This window comes from Pollicipes pollicipes, unplaced genomic scaffold, assembly GCF_011947565.3.
Source record: "Pollicipes pollicipes isolate AB1234 unplaced genomic scaffold, Ppol_2.1 Scaffold_4881;HRSCAF=5763_pilon_pilon_pilon, whole genome shotgun sequence".
Taxonomy (NCBI): domain Eukaryota; kingdom Metazoa; phylum Arthropoda; class Thecostraca; order Pollicipedomorpha; family Pollicipedidae; genus Pollicipes; species Pollicipes pollicipes.
This window is the reverse complement of record NW_023596576.1, coordinates 50233173-50250943: the sequence shown is the minus strand read 5'-3', so window position 1 is coordinate 50250943 and position 17771 is coordinate 50233173. Positions and strand designations below refer to the sequence as shown.

At 54.3% G+C, this 17771-nt stretch overlaps 1 non-coding gene and 1 pseudogene across 1 annotated transcript; one reads left to right on the top strand and one right to left on the bottom strand.

Annotated features, from left to right (window-relative positions):
* Positions 1 to 17360, bottom strand: LOC119100552 (DNA (cytosine-5)-methyltransferase 1-like; annotated as a pseudogene).
* Positions 13237 to 13429, top strand: LOC119101860 (U2 spliceosomal RNA). Its single transcript, XR_005094624.1, has one exon. It is a non-coding gene; the product is annotated as a U2 spliceosomal RNA (small nuclear RNA).
* Positions 17361 to 17771: the final 411 nt, after the last annotated feature.

The following is a 17771-nucleotide window of genomic DNA, read 5'->3' as shown; positions in this document are numbered from 1 at the left end:
TCACAGGAGGCGCGAAGTGGTGCCATCGCTGAGGCGGACTGCCAGGTTGGGCAGGTCGCGCCAGTCGCTGCCCGGCGCCGTCGGCACGTGGCGGATGCGCGCCGCGATGAGTGGCGCCATCTCCTTGCACACGTGGTCGCGCAGCAGCGCCGTCTCCTGGCCGGCCCGCATCTGCGGCAAGAGGCGGCGGTGACGGCTGGCTCGTCACGGCCCCGGAGGGGGGTGCGTCAGGGCGCGGCTCGCAGCCGCGTCAGCACATCACGTCATGTTCAGCGGGAATCTGTCGCCAACCACGCTGTAACTGTACCCTGCCGGTGACGCCTAGCGGCAGAAAATGACCAGGTTCTGGATCCTTTCAAGGCGAAGGATGCCGAGGTCCTGAAGTTCAAAGTCTTTTCGCTTTGCATGATAATGGACTGATATCGTCGAGATATGGATGGGAGGCAAATATGTTGACGTATTTGTCTGTTGCCGTTATGCTGCGACGATATGCTTACTATTCGAACATAATTTCGGAAGGAGCTGAGTCCAGTGACATAAAAATGAGGTGCCATGCGTTCTACCAAATGTCGTGTGACAACTCAACTAGGTACACATTTTTGATAAGATGCTTTCTAATCTTTCCGGCCGTCTCAACGAGGCAATCAATAACCGTGGCCCTGTTGGCGCTGAAATAATAGGACGATAACTTATTTTACCCACTTCACAACTCAGCATACGTCAGTCCCCAAGTGCCGTTTCCCAGCCATATATTTTGGTAACGTTCTTGCTTTTGATCGCGTTTAGTTTTTTGTCATCTAATGCGTGCAACATGAATTGCAACGACTTACTACACGCGACGACACTTTTGGGGATGTACACCACATTGAACGTCAAACGTCATTAATTGTCGCGATACTTCAAGCTGATCGCTGCGGGACTCTGGCGGAGCCAGCTTTGAACCCTGCATCACTCGGCACGTGCAGCCAAGCGGACGCTCTCCCTCGTGACACCACCCCTCCGCCTGTGCCTTTGTAACCGCCACTAGCGCAGGCAACAGGCCACGAGCACCGCCCGGAACGCACCACTCTCTGGAAGTGCGAGTTGGCGTCGCGGTCGTACGGCATCTGTTCGTGCTTCTCGCCGTTCAGATCTCTGGCAGGTCAGACATGGCGTCCCGCACAGTCACAGTCCGGTATGGCGCCGACTGCGACCACCGGCACGTGGGCGTGTACTGCAACACCGCGTCCTCAGGTCAGCCGGGGTGCGCGCTGCGCATGTCAAATGTCATCTGGGTGAGGGCACGTTGAAATACTGGCGCCGCTGCAGACAGCCTACGACAGCACCGATAAAGACAGCCTATGTGGTGGGTTTTTGACCAGCATCCCAAATCCTTAAATGAGTGGCACTCAACAAGTTGTTTAACGTTCAAATCCGCAGGTTATCACACGTCATGCTGCATGTTGTCGTTTAAGAGCGGCGGATCGCGGGGGAGTGCCCGTCCGCCGTTGTCCGTGAGCCGTTTCGCTGTCCATACCTTGGTGTCCTCCATGACCATGGCCAGCGAGGAGGCCCTCAGCGAGAACACGTGCTGGGGCTCCGGGTACAGGGGCAGGCGGAAGCCGGGGGCCGAGGCCATGATGATCGCCCTACCGAGTAAGGCACCGTCAGACTCGTCGGTGACGTACGGTGGCGGGCCATAGCGCCGCCAGCAGAGCGGCGCATGCCACGCATAAGCCCCAGACGATACACAACTGCATGCGATCCCAATGTTAACGCGGCGACCAGAAACTTCCCATCAATAGACGGCTTTGATCTGCGCAGATGACGGACTGCATGATGTCAGAGTGGTGCCGACCGAGGTCCCCGGCACGTGACCGACCTGCGGCGCGTCTGAGGGACGCCGTAGTTGCCCGCCTGCAGCACACCAAAGCCGCACTGGTAGCCCATCTTCAGCAAACAGGCCAGCGTCAGCTTCAGCACCATTGGCCTTGTAAGAAACGAAGTTGCGCACGTTCTCCAGTATGGAGTATTTTGGCCGGTAAAGTCGCAGAAGCTCAAGAAGCTGACGATCAGCGAGTTCTGCGGAAAAGTGCTCCAATAACAGAGAGCCTAGCAGGCTCCAACTGCCCAACAATCCTGTGGACCAGCTCTTCAACGCAACCTATCTTGCAGTTGTCACCTCTTCCCTGAGCTTCAGCAATATGCAGTTCAACGCGATATGGAACAGCGAATAGAAGGGCAGCGTAGTGAGGTGAAACAACAAACTAGTAGTATGATAGAAAGCTCGCCCACGTCCCTCTGCCGAAAGTTGTGGGTTCAAGTTTGACATTAGTCCGGTGTTTCGCAGGTCCAATAGACGTCGACGTTAAGAGACGACCGCAATTCGTCATCAAATAACCCAGAAACTGTTTCAATGAATTGCAAGATAATTCAAGTCGCACAACAGTAAAAAACTACGGGAGCTTTTTCGGGTAGTGGCGCAGCATCGCGACGGTGAAGCAAGCCTTCGGACCACGCGTTGAAAGAGGCCGCAGATGTGGGAAACCGCAGACATACACGAGGCCGTGTAGGGGGGTCACGATTTAAACACGGCACACACGCCCTGGGACCGGCGCGCGTCACAGCGGGTACCTTGAACTGCGAGTACTGCCGGGAGTTGAAGCGGTTCATGCCGGAGAAGCCCTGGCACGGCAGCCCGCCGCACAGCAGGTCCACCCTCCCCCGGCTTCGGCAGCCGCTGGCCGCTGGCGTTCTCTGCTCTGCACCCTGCAAACGTCACGCGTCAGGAGAGTGTTGTGGCACACTCAGTGACAGACCGAATTAGCCTCTCGTGCACATCACGCGATGTGAACATTACACCAACAGACATACCAATGTGGGTTCGTGCAATTTCTCCACCCCATCTGAATCTGGAAAAAAGACATTGCAGTTGAATGCCACTGGAAACAGCCATCCAGTAGTAACATGTAACTGAATCTGTCGCGGCAGTGATGACGCATACATATTTGGCACCAGTGGCATGCGAGCCTCCTGCAGCAGCGACACGATGCGAGTCTATTGCAACAGCGAGATGTCGTGTGCCTTGCCCTGAGACCACGGCTTCTCATAGAAAACAATGGCATGCCATCACTTCATCTGCGGCGGCAGCGCTGAGTCAGAAGCTAAACATAAGGGCAAAAGTTGCAAAATGTCGTTATTGGGCCCCAAACATTCCTGCAAGCTGAGAATGAACACAACACAGTCCTCAAGTGTCAGAACGTTCATAAAGGTTAAATTCCCTCACAAATTATCCGCTGCACCAACTGACGTCAGTTCCCATCAGCGGCTATGACGGCTGCCTGGTTGGGGACATCATGGCTATAGAGTCCAGGGCTACAGAGCCCTGTCCGGGAGGTGGCCGGCACCAGCTGGTGAACCGGCCCCGTCCTCACGTCTATGGCCAGCTGCAGTAGATGGTTGCAGTCCTCCGAGAACACCGTGGCCTGCGGGTTGTTGAGCCGGTACGCGTTGGCCGCCGGCTGGTTTATTTCGATCGCCCATTGGCTGAAAACCGACAAAAGGCTCAGCCCGTATGGTGATCATCCCGCGTAGAGTAACGTGGCAAACAGCGCTAGATAATACGGAAAGTCCCTTTTCACCACATCCACGATGTAATCTATTATACATTATCTTGGATTGCTATATTCATTGCACAAACCCACCTGATATATATATATATATATATATATATATATATATATATATATATATATATAGAAACGTGAGAGAAACGTGACACAGACGCCCACTGTCACTCCTCCTTCCCGACAGACAGTGACGCCTGCCAGGCCGCCCCCCAGCCCCGCCCTCACCTGACGGCCACGCCCACTTGGTGCAGACCGGCGGAGAGGCCGCCGCAGCCGGCGAACACGTCGAGCGCGCGCACCGGCGCCACGACCGGGTGTTCGGGCGGCGGCGGCACCGCCCGCTGCGCCGCCGCACCCTTACCCTTGCCCTGGCCCTGCGGCACAGGCGGCAGTCAGCGGCCGGCGCGAGCGAGGTGCCCCAGCACGCGCTGGAGCTGGCGGAAAACCGCGTGCGACGAGTCGAGTGACAACACAGCCGATCGTGGGGCGGTACGGGTGTCAGGGGCACTGCCCGTCAGAGCCGTCGGCCGTGCTCAGACTGAGCAAAACAGACCCAAAAGCACGGGACAAATACAGGAGAAAGCAGCAAATGGCTTCCCACATTTGACAGCCAGCGGGCACGACAGGGAGGGGATACGCCGAATCGAACATGCTTACATGTAAAGGAAATTTATAAGCCCATGTGTTCATCCTATGCTACACAGAGCCTCCAGGGTGCAAGCAACTGTTTTTCTGGTAGCAGGTCAATACGTACAAGCAATCTCTAGGCATGATCAGTGCCGGTACAAAGCAATCTCCAGGCACATGCTCTCCCACATAAAGCCATGCCCTAGGACCGGCCCCATGCGCAGGTCGTCCCCTCGGTAACCGGTACAGACAGCCTCACCGCACCTTTCTGAGCGAGTCCCCATGCGTTGGGCGGCCGGCGGCGGCTCGGTTGAAGCTCTTGCCGTCAGCGTCGTACGCCTCGAGGAAAGTAGAAGCGGTGAGGTCCACAGCGGCGGTACTCCTCTGGCGATCAGGTCAGGTTGCCGCCGTACACCACGTGACACTTGCCCATCACGTGACCGAACGCCACCGACACACCTCTGGCGGCGCGAGGCGGCCGGCGTCAGCGGGCGCCCGCCACGTGTCGTCGAGTTTACTCGAGAGGCACGCTTCCGAGGCTTGCAAACATTACGTAGAGCATCAGTCATTGTCTTTATCTAGACACGATCAATGCATGACGACAGAAGCGTCACACAAACCCACACGGTATCTTCAGGTAGTGGCTCACGCTCCACACCGAGGGCCAAATTGCATCCGGACACCCACACTGCCATTGGTGCTGCACGGCGCCACGGCAGGCCGCTCACCCTCGCTACTGTAGTAGATCATGTGCGGGTCGCTGTGCTGCGAGCCCTCCTTGCCCCGGAATGTGTCCTCTCCTCGGTAGAACTTGGTCACGCGGAGGAAAAACGTCGCCCGCCTCCGCGTTGCTCCCTGCGGACCGGACGCCTTCGGTAACGTTTCGCCAGAGTCACGCCAGATAACGCCGTACTGCTATTGATCGTAGCCAGTTGATTGGGCTGCCGTGTAAGCTCACTACCTAGCAGAATCATTTACAAAAGGCGACTCCTCACCGACATTAGATGAGTTGGTCGCTTAGGCTTAATGCTGTCTGAACTCTGGACACGAAGGTGCGGGTGTAACCAGTGCGAGATCTTCCCAAACCGCAAAGCGAGTTGAAAGCTAGGGCATCACCATCATCTCGGCGAACGATCAGGAGAAGGCTAAACAACTGACACCAATACAAGACCAAGGTCGAGTCGTCCTATTGGGCGTCACCTGTTCTGTTCAGTGAAGATGCTGCTGATGCGGGCCGATGCGGAATGGGGTACGGCGTCTCCTCGTTGGAACCATTCACGTAGCTGGTGGCCTTGCGGTAGTATTCAGGGTAGAGTTCCTCGTCCACCTGACGGGAACAACCGAACAGCTAGGTTATGGACAGCTATTGACGAAGACCTACCATTGGCGAGCGTGCAACAAATGTCCAGGGCTGTCAACTGGTTGCGACAATGACGCCTGCTTTCCTCGCACTGCCAATTCGCCTCGCTCTGAGAACAATTGGCGACAGAGCCTGCGCTTGGAGCCGGCCGCATCCGCGCCTCTCTCCAGCACGCGTGGTGGATCTCGCCACCACGATACCTGCGAAACGTCGCACGTCTTGACCGTCTTGACCCAGGCCTGCCGCTGGCGCAGAGAGAAGGCGGCGGGGTCCAGGAACACACACATCTGCCCACCGAGTATGTCTCGCCGCCGCAGCGCACCTGGCCGAAGCGCGTCTACCGAGAGCGAGTGGTCATCGGCCGGGGACGCGAGACAGGGCGGGAAGAGAGCGACGCTGGAGACAGGACGTCTCAACGCCAGGGACTAGACGCTGATGAGTGATTGACTGGAGGTATTCATGTAAGACTTTGTAAATAGCGAATAATGTCGCTACTTCATGAGTGGCGTGGTCGCCGCAACAATGCAGAACGTGCGAAATGCCATCTAAATAATGAAGAGAATAACCACGATGAGAAGTTGGGCTTTGGGTGTGAGAATAAGTAGACAAAAAAATAGTGCGCTGACGGAAGATACACAACTTCTGTGAGAGCATGAGCACGTGCACGTATCAAGACCAAGAGAAGGCCAAGAGGCGGCGAGGCGGAGAGGCGGAGAGGCGAGGAGGCGGAGAGGGCGAGGAAGCGAGGAGGCGAGGAGGCGGTAAGACACACAGACCGACAGACAGGAAGAGAGAAACAAAAAGAAAATCGAAAAAAGGGAGAGAGAGAGAGAGAGAGAGAGAGAGAGAGAGAGAAGAGAGAGAGAGAGAGAGAAGAGAGAGAGAGAGAGAAGAGAGAGAGAGAGAGAGAGAGGAGAGAGAGAGAGCGAGAGAGAGAGAGAGAGGAGAGAGAGAGAGAAGAGAGAGAGAGAGAGAGAGAGGAGAGAGAGAGAGAGAGAGAGAGAGAGAGAGAGAAGAGAGAGAGAGAGAGAGAGAGAGAGAGAGAGAGAGAGGAGAGAGAGAGAGAGAGAGAGAGAGAGAGAGAGAAGAGAGAGGAGAGAGAGAGAAGAGAGAGAGGAGAGAGAGAGAGAGAGAGAGAGAGAGAGAGAAGAGAGAGAGAGAGAGATAGAGAGAGGAGAGAGAGAGAGACCTACCTCGCTCCCCCCTGGCTCGTCATCCAATGGGCTCTCCACGGTGGGCACCTTGCTCAGCTCCTCCAGACGGAGCCGCTCACAGCACGGGCAGAAGTTAAGCCCACCGTCGGTGGCCACCGGCTCCGCCGCCACGTCCTCAAACCGGCCGTGTTCCGGCCGGTACCTGACCAGGGGTCAACGGACTGGTGACGGCCAGCACCGGTCACAGCCCAATGGCCAGGCCGTAAGCTGGCATGTCAGGACAGCGTTTCGCAGCCCGAGACCGCGGAACGCCTTGAAGTGTTCCAGTCAGCGGCCACGGACTCGCTGGCTGGCACCCTCCTTGTTAGATGTCAGGGCGGGGTGAAATAGATCTATGCATCAAAAGACGCTAATGACTGCAGACAAATTAGCAAGGTAAGATGCCAGGTTTAAGTTTGGTGAGATAAATCCAAGGCAAACTCGCATGAAAGACAGAACAATGCAACATACGCAAAACATGGGTACAAATGCAGATCAATATTACTGTGACGTCCCAAAGTCGTTGAATCAACTCACTTTTTCTGGAACCAGAACGTATCCGATTCGTTCTCTGGTACGTGGAACGACTCGCGCTGCTGGAACCAGCAGCGCGCGTCGCTCCGATCCAGGACTCGCGCCTGCCGGACCGGGGTCAGCTGTCACGCGCAAGCAGGTCTAGCACACGGCAGACACACGCGGCTGTCACGCGCAGGCAGGTGTAGCACACGACAGACACACACGGCTGTCACGCGCAGGCAGGTGTAGCACACGGCAGACACACACGGCTGTCACGCGCAGGCAGGTGTAGCACACGACAGACACACACGGCTGTCACGCGCAGGCAGGTGTAGCACACGACAGACACACACGGCTGTCACGCGCGTGCGGCCAGAGCGGAGCACAGCTGCGGAGCGGAACAGGGCAGGGGGCACGCTGAGTTGCCCATGACGGAGGTGTCGCCGCTGCGTGTGTTGACCTCGCGTGTGACGGACTCGGCTGCGTGTGCTGACCTTGCGTGTGACGGACTCGGCTACGTGTGCTGACATTGCGTGTGATAGAATTGACGGCATGCGCTGACCTTGCGTGTGATGGGCCCGGCTGCGTGTGCTGACCTTGCGTGTGATGGACTCCGCTGCGTGTGCTGACCTTGCGTGTGACGGACTCGGCTGCGTGTGCTGACCTTGTGTGTGATGGACTCGGCTGCGTGTGCTGACCTTGCGTGTGATGGACTCGGCTGCGTGTGCTGACCATGTGTGTGATGGACTCGACCGCGTGTGCCCACATTGCACGTGACAGACTTGGCTGCATGTGCTGACCTTGCGTGTGACGGACTCGTCTGCGTGTGCTGACCTTGCGTGTGACGGACCCGGCTGCGTGTGCTGACCTTGCGTGTGACGGACTCGGCTGCGTGTGCTGACACTGCGTGTGATGGACTCGACTGCGTGTGCTGACCTTGCGTGTGATGGACTCGAGGGGCATGTCCTCACACTCGTCCGTGACGAACAGTTCAGCAGGGTCGGCCGTCTCTCCAAGCAGGGTCCTCCTGGCACGGCTGCAGCGGAACGGCACACACTGGTCAGGTCGACATGCCAAGGAGCACGGCTCTGGATCCACAACAGACCTGCTTAGGCCAGTGGACAGCAGCAGAACAGTCGATATATCGCACCGATAAAAATGGTATCATTCTCATTTTACGAAAGTTCCGTAAAGGCGAGGTGTGTGTAGTGGGAACACGTATTTCATTATGTGTCAAATGGGGCAGAAAAAAATGTAAAAATAAACAGAAAAAAGACAACACGCAACAATAAACTTCGGATCACTGCACGCATCCAGCAGCCGAATTTACACCATTGCGAACTGCCGTAACAAGACAAGTGAAATTTTGCGGAAAACGCCCTAGATTGTAAATGCTAACATCACGAGAGACACCGGCGGCTGTTACCCAGAAACGAACGACATGTTTCAGAGCAGGGACGGTGTTCACGTGTCCGCCGCGGGCGGCACTGACCAGAACCAGGCGGCGTGGTAGCAGCGCTGTCCGGAGGCCGTCTCCCACATGTACACGAGTCGGGCCACGTACGGCAGCTGGCCGGCCGCCTCGGCCTCCACCACCACACAGTCACCCGCCGACAGACGCTCGCCGTTGACATCCACCGAGCTGGGGGCGGCGCCGGCCGGTCAGCACACGCCAGCTGGCCGGGTGGTACACGCTAGCTGGCCGGGCGGTACACGCCAGCTGGCCGGGCGGTACACGCCAGCTGACCAGGGCGGTACACGCCAGCTGGCCAGGGCGGTACACGCCAGCTGACCAGGGCGGTAAACGCCAGCTGACCAGGGCGGTACACGCCAGCTGACCGGGGCGGTGCACGCAGGGCACGCACAGTTCACCGTCCACAGCCAAAACCACCCGCCATTGTATGAAGATGCCAGCCCCGAAGTACAGTGGTAAAGTTAAGCACACAAAAGCGCACACGTTTGACAAATGGCTCTTGTCGCGTCACCCACGTGAACTACCACAAAACTACACCACTTTGTTGGCAAGCAGCTGCTTTGCTGCCACCCACGGCTCTAGCGCCGACCGTGCCGCACAGCCGCCGCTCGCTCTTACCTGTAGTAGGTCCTGACGGCGTGGATGCCGCGCGGCTCGCCGGCCCAGCTCGTACGGAGGGAGTGGCGCCGCACGCGGTGTGTTCGCTCCGCCGCCGCCAGCGCCGCCGTCCTCGTCGAGTCGTCCTCCTCGTCCTCACCGCCGTTAGAGTCCTCCGCCTCCTCAATCGCCATGTTCGGACACCTGGCGATGGCAGTTGGCACACAAGTCACGGCCATGGCCCTCGTCTTCGCTCGTCATGGCATCTATGTGCGCACGTCGGCATTAGCAATGACGTCCCATGCATGATGCTGAACTCAGTTCGGCACTTGCGGGTTTTCGTTGAATGACATTTCTCCGACAAGACGCTAGCAGCAACAACTACAAGAACATAAACGAAAAAATCAGGACAACATCGCGCCACAGTTGCAAGCCTGATGTAGCACAGCTGGTGATTCAGGTATCAGTTTTCTCCACTCGTTTAGCCATCGCAGTCCTCCGTCATTTCAAGAGGTGTCACCTGCAGTTGGTGCAGCACTCGTGACCTGCGCCTGGTGCAGCTCTGTAGTGGTGCATTGCACGGGCACTGACGACAGCGGACGGCGGCAACGCTTATCGTACGGTTGGTGCAGCACCGCTTACCGTGCCGTTGGTGCAGCACTGCTTACCGTGCCGTTGATGATGATGATGATTTGGGGCTTTAGGGCGCATCGACTGCTGTAGGTCATGCAGCGCCCACCTGTGCCGTTGGTACAACACTGCTTACCGTGTCGTTGGTGCAGCACTGCTTACCTGTCGTTGATGCAGCACTGCTTACCTGTCGTTGGTGCAACACTACTTGCCTGCCGTTAGTGCAGCACTGCCTACCTGCGGTTGGTACATCCATGCTTACCTGCGGTTGATGCAGCACTGCTTGCTCCGGCCGCTGCCGCCGAACTTCACCATGTCGCGGCAGTGTTTGCAGTCGCCGCAGTCGGGCTGCTGGCAGGCCTCACACACCCCACAGCGCGTGCGGCGCGGCCCCTGCTTCAGCTGCTAGCGGCAGGGGGACGCTCAGCGGAGGACGCGGCGCTCGCACGAGACGGGGCACGCGGCAGACGACATGAACGTGACGTGAGAAAGGAAGGGGGACGCTGACAGCTCCCACAGCCGCGCAAAGCACCAGCGATATCACAAGAAGCTCATTTTCTGGGCTGCTACACGACAGCACGGTAGAAAGTCGGTCCACACATCACCTGGCATACAGACATGCATGGACGTAGAAGGCTGGTGATCAGAATAAAACGGACGGTTCCACAGAAGACTCTCCTGATGGCTTTATCCCCGACATGGCGGCTGACCTTTCAACATCGAGCTACCCTGTATGTACGAACCAGCTAAGCTCGTCGGTCATTCATTCCGCAATCCGCCAACCCAGGGCCATCCACTTGCCTTATCGTCGAGTTGGGTCTGTCCCTTGAAGAAGTTCTCAAACAGTTCAGAGACCAGTGGCGTCGTCGTGGCTTTGGTGAGAGGCGCGGCCGCTACCTTTTTCACTCGCGTCACTTTACGGATCGCTCGGCTGCAATTGTAAATGGAGCCCCGTTGCATTTGGGAACCCTTCAGCCCAGCTGGACAAGCATGACGTAGCCATTTTAAACAGCAGCTTCAGTTTGAAAACCCATTCAAACCACACAGCACCTAACCCCACTCGTCACATCAACTCAACGATTGGTTCACCAGTCTACATCATTCACGGTGCCATGCCAAGTTCATGACAGTCACAGTAATGAACCGCTTGTACCGCCGTGAACACTGGAGTGACCCAGTTGTAGCCGTTGCTCATTAGAGCCAATCATCTCACTTCGTGATGCCTATGTACATATATGGTGCGTATGCCTACCACCACGGTCCCCCCCCCCCCCCCCCACTAATAACCATGTGCAGCGTTTGAGTGTCGTTTTTCGGCAGGATCTAGTGGAACACCGTTTGTGACGCCACCACGGCCATCACGTACCGTTTTCCGAGCGTGACGCCGGCCAGCCGGATGAGGGCGCGTACACAGGCGGTGGTGAGCAGCTGCGCCTCCTCGACACCGCCAGCCAGGTCGAAGCTCTGCACCTGGTCCACCACGAACTGGGCGTGGCGCAGCAAGCAGTCCTCCGTGCAGGCGTCCGTACCCAGGCCAGACGGCGGCACTGTAATCTGTGGAACGGAGCACAGAGAGCCATGGGAGAGGCGGGGATATGGTGACGTCAGGATTCGGGTCCTGCGGTCACGGTCTGACCCGGGACCTCAGTGCAATTGTTGGGGACGATCGGATCGTCAGACAAGGCGACCAATCATGCTTCAGGTCACCAAACAGCCAACGGTAACGCGGCAGAAGCAGTCGCCGTAAAAGTCAGGCACTTGCTCATCGCGAGCAAAGGAAGGAAGACGGATCAGCGGTACACACCAGCTAGGTGACGCACCGTATTTAATACACTGCCGCCAACAGTCTGACCTAAGGCATGCACCGCTGCGAAAGGAAGCAGGGCGGCGCAGGTCAACACGCGGCCAGTGCTGCATCGCTGGCGCAAGCCTGGCAAGAGCAGCTGATGGGGCGACACGGGGAGAGGCACACGGCAGCGTGCGGAGGAGCTGGGAGGCGCCACCGTCGCGCCCGCGTGGGGGCGCTGGCGGTCGAAGCCTATCAGCCCGTACAGCTCTGAGAACTACATGCGGAGCGAAACGAGCCTGAGCCTGCTTTTATTCCTTACGCATCGCACCGGATGTAGCATGGAGCATGGATGTGAATGGATCGGCTACGCTTGTGAATACGCGCTGGGGCGACGCCCACGCACCATCAGCCAACGACCCAGACCACTGCGGTTGAGGCGGCCGACCTTCCTGCGCTGCCCCACGGCCACACGGACAGGTTTGTGGTGAAACGGTGCTCCGCTCCCCTGCGTGTAGCACCCGCAACGGAGCAGCGAGCACGCCAGCGAGCAGGCCGGCATCGCCAGGCGAGCCTCTGCAGTCGCCGGAATCGACGAGGGCGATCTCAGGCGCCACGGCAAACATTCGGACGCCATGTTGCGCCTGCCAGCACGAGAAGTCGCCTGGCCGGCATGTTTCCGTGGATGCATGTCTCCGCCGCGCCTGCGCTCCTTCCCCAGCGGTCTGCGCCGCTCGCCGTGTCGTCCCCGTCCGCTCAGAGAGAGCCGCCGCTGTGGCCAGCGGCGCCGGTTGTCGCTGTTGGCACGGCTGTTGGCGGCGGCCGGCTGCTCACCGCAGCGACAGGTGTGTATCGAGCGGCGCCGCGTGACGGACTGACGTCACCGCCGCCAGCGGCGGTGGCACAGCCGCTCACCGCGACATCTATCGCCAAGTTAGCGAAGCTCGCACCGCTCGCCGGACGATCTTCCGGGACGAGGACGACGGCGGACAGCGGTGGCTTTGCTCGTCGATACCGACGAGCTCGTACCAGGCAGTTCAAAAGCCGTTCTTCAGGTGATAGCCGAGAAGGGGAGGTGTCGGGGGAGGTGCAGCCCGTCCCGGAGAGCCGTCAGAGAGCATGCGTAGGCGGGGAGGGCGTCGGTGGTCGGCCGCGCCTGTCCACCGCCGTACGGTCGGTGTGCGAGGCGCCCGTCCCAGGGCTCCGGACACGGCGCGGCCGCCGACCACCCCAGACCCGATAATTTTGATTATATGCCCACATGCTTCAAGATAATTTTATGAAACTGTGTCGAAACGGAGAGCAAATCTGCGTTACGACAGCCTGGCTCTCCGCCCACTTTGATGACCGAATGCATTTGCTCCCACATCATTTTGAGATTTTCAGATCTCGGATGTTGGGTGTATCTGAATGAACTTAAATGTATCAAAAATGTTTGATTTGTTATCGCTTCTCGGCCTTTTGGCTAAGATCAAAGTGTAGTATCTGTTCTTATCAGCTTAATATCTGATACGTCCCCTACATGGGGACCAGAATATTAAACTGATTTTTGAACTTTGGCGGGGTTTCTGGAGCTTGCTCCTGCCCTGCCGCGGGTTGGCCTGGCATTGCACTACAGCCAGGATCGGCCCACTTAAAATCCATCTGAAAATAAATACTGCACTTGATACAAATTTATTTACTTTCATCCAGCCACTTCTGCTATATAGGTGTTGACACCCACTCGAAGCATGAGGGAGGGAAGGGGGGGGGGGGTACCCCAACCTGCTTCTCCCTTCTCCAAGTAACTTCTAAACGTTCTGGTGTAACGGCGTTCAGAAGTCAACTTTCCGTCGGGCCTTAAGAGAAAAAGACATCTTCAATCTCGTCAAATCTTGAAGAACACACAGCAAACGTTTGATCTTAGGTCACGTATGACGTCATCTGAGGTCACGAAAGGTAAAAAGGTCGTTCTGATAGATGCAGTTAAAACACATGTCAACACGTCAAGACAGATATTGAGGGTATAGAGGTAAGCGTTAAGACTGTGGGGAGTCATTCCAACAATTTATTAAACCACAAGATACAGGTCAGGTCATCGCTCAAAATTGGTATACAGGTAGTCTGCGAGAAGGACACTTTTTCATTTGTATACATTAAGTTTCTGCTACATTGTTAACTATCCTAGACACAAAAATACATTTAAGGCTGACCTTAGGGTCAGCTGAGGTCAATTTGGGTCAAATCTACAAGCCATCGGAATTGGAAAAAACTTTAAGTACGAACCAGCGCGAGGCTACGTGACCGGCGCAATACTTTTCCGTGGTCACAAATAGTGTGTTGTAAATCTACAAATGCCCAAGATCGCATAGTTGTTTTATACATGATGCATAGTTACTTGCACGTTTTGCAACGTTTTTTTTTGTAACAACCTGAGGACAGGCATGCTGGTACGCAAAATAATTCGTCACCAGCTTCACAAACACGATATAGAGGTGGTCACACGCATCGCACTTGCTGATCTAACCTCTCCATCGCTGACAGGGGCCTTACGGGACGGATGCCTTCATTGGGAATCATGTGGGATGCATTGGCGGCGTGGCAGGGACTCGAACCTAAGGCCGACAGGTACAGAGCCGAGCGTCCTAACCACCACTATACGATCACCGACCCTCCCGCTATGCCAACACACACACATTGCCGACCCGCAAACGGCCAGCAGTGGCTGGCGGCGGAGGGCGGGGATGGGGGGGGGGAGGGGGGAGAGGGAAAAGCTAACTTGATAATCTTACCACGTATGGTAACCGGCGTATAAACAGAAAGAAAAGCACATGCATTTGTCATCAACATAGGTGGACTGCCGTGGGATGCCCGCGCAGGGACAGGTGATTGAATCAAGCCCCATCGAAGATGACGCTGGGATGACATTGATCGGACAAGGCGCTGTTTGCATTGTAGTATAGGACAATCATAGTAAGGAGTAATAGTATCAAGACACGCTCGGCTACATTAGACAACGAAGTCCTTTAAGGCGCTGATGAGGGGTAGATATCATTAAACCACTGGTCCACCATCCGATATCATGGCACGGGGATTAACGACGAAACAGGGCAGGTCGTAATTACGTGCTGAAAAAGGTCGCGAGCGGGCCGGTAATCACCAGGGGATTACGTCGAGGGGATTAGCAGTGGGGTGATGACGGCAAAACGTAGCGGGCTGAACGGCACGAGTGGAACCCGCCCAATGGAGAGAGGTCGTTTGAGCAATGACATCACGTTAAACTATCAACGGTTGCTAGCAAAGTTTGGAAAGTTTCAGTGAAAATTACTGAAAACGATGCGCATGGCAAGGATTCCCCCAAATGCAAGGACGTTTTCAGTGTCTGCAACATTGATGTCCGTCTCAGATGCAATGCAGTCCAGCCAAGCAGAATACCTCCGGAACAGCCAATTTTCATCCCAAGTCATATGCATGACACCCTAGAACACAACACACTTTGTAAAGTATTACCTCATGCATCCCGCTCCGTACAATATGTCCCCAATTTTGACAGCGAAACGAAATCTGCGTGAAAAAATTATTTCGCGTTCGTGTGGATGTCCGCCAAGATAGCGTCGCATTCGTATTCGACTTCATTGTCGAGTTCAGATTTTCGAAAGTACCTTCCCTAGGTAAAATCAGTGAGTTCTTCACGAATTTGCAGCCCTCTTTTCTCTAAGTCACTTCATGTGACCTCAACAGGTCAATGAATGGTCACAACATGGGCACCCTGCCATTCCGTTACTTGTCGAAGAAATCCAATAAAATGGGCATCATGTTGATGATTGTGATGTATATTTTCATCAGATGCTCGTGCTCGAGATGCTCGTGATATCCACTTTTATCGCATCCAAAAAACTTCTTTCGAGGTCAAATGTCAATGTCACAAAATAAAGCATCATGTCGTGCATTTTGTCGTACAAAAATGCAGAAAAAGCATGTTATATTGAAGCTCGCGACGCCCATTTCCGTCACACTTGCAAAACTACCTCTGAAGGTTAACGGCTAAGGTCAACAATAAAACACAAAAACGCACCCTGACATTTCTTCATTTACTTAAGAAATGAAACATTCTCCAGGCATACTGATGATTGTAAGGTCGCTTTCGTCGCATTTAAAATAAAACTTACTCCTAAGGTTGAAAGTCAAGGTCACGTAAAGCGCAGTACCATGGAGTTTATTCGTTTACTTGAAAACACAAAAACACATCATATTGATGGCTGTGAAGTCTACTTTCGATACACCTGAAGAAAACAACTCTCAAGGTAAAATATCAAGGTCACATAAAAGCCAGTACCTTGATAGATGGTTCTTTATAGTACGACAACAGTAGCCACCTTGAACATCAATATAATACTCTACCTATGATAGTTATTGAGTAAACGAAATTCCCGGGTATCACGTTTTTCGAGACCTTGACCTTTGAAGTTGAGCCAGTTTTTCCGAGTGTCCCAAAAGCGGACATTACGAGCATCAATGACTTGATTTTTCTCATTTCTTAAGAAAAGGAAGAAATGCTGCGGTACCGCGTTTTGGTGACCTTGATCTTTCCCCCAGTTAGTTTACTTAAGTGCGACTGAAGCAGACACTACGAGCACCAATATGATGCCCACTTTGTGGTATCTTAGTAAACGTGCGGTATCTTAGTAAAGTAAACGAATATACGCGTCGGCACTGGGCCTTGACCACTGACCTTGATAAATATGTTTTCTAAATGTGAGGGAAGCGGACATGCTGAGAATCGGAATTATATCTTTCTTGTGATATTCATCAAGCTAGAGTTATGAAGTTAAATAAATGCTAGAGTACCGCACTTGATCTCTGATCTCTGACCCTGATCTCTGATATTCAGGGAATTTTTTTCTAAGTGTGACGCAAGCGGAAATCCTGAGCGCCTGATACCTTACCTGTGGTATCTATGCGGTACTTGTGGTATTTAAAAGTAAACAAAACTTGTCAGGGTGACGCGTCTTTGTAACTTTGACCTTTGACCTTGAGTTAGTTTATATATGTGTGACGAAAGCAGACATCACTACCATCAATATGATATGACTTCTTACCTTTATTAAGTAAACGAATCAATGACTGGGTACCGACTTTTTGTGAACATGACCGTGGACATGGAGAGTTTGTTTTCCGAGCATAAGTAAAGCAGACGTCCAGAACACTAATATGGCACGCCTTTTGTCGCATTTCTTAAATAAACGAATACATTCCAGGGTACTACGTTTTGCATGGCCTTGACCACGACCTTGAGTTAGTTTTTCCAAACATGACGAAAGCAGATATCACGACCAACAATACGAGGTTTTTGCTGTATTTTTGTACGTAAACTAATGCATGATAAAATATCGAGTTTGTGACCTTGGCCTTTGATCATACGTAAGTTTTTGCTTGCGTGAGAAAAACAGACGTCAAAAACATCAATATCACAATCATTTAACTGTGTTTCTTTTAAATGAATAAATGCTAAGCTGCCGCTTTTTGTGTGGCTTTGAACTTCGATCTTTAGATTTTTACTCACTGTGACGAAAGTGGACACCACGGGCATCGCTCTGATATCCATTTTATTTCATTTATTTGGTCGACGAATCAACTTTAGTGTTCTGCATCTGGTGACACTTTAACCTTTGACGTTGGGCTAGTTTCTGGAGGTGGACGAACTCAGACATCGCGAGCATCACTTTCATACCTCTTTAGTGGCGTTGATTTGGTAAATGATTAAATGCTACGGTAGCACGCTTTGTGACTTTGACCTTTGACCTTGAAATTTTGTTTCTGCGTATGTGACCAAAGAGGACGCCATGATTATTACTATACACCATTTTTGTCGCACTCTTACAGGGGCAAAAATGTAATGCCATCTAATTCTATGAACGTTAACCGATAATCTAGAGGGTGAGTCTTTTTAGATGTGACCAAAGTAGACATCACCAGGCTCGATATCATTTTGCTGGACTTC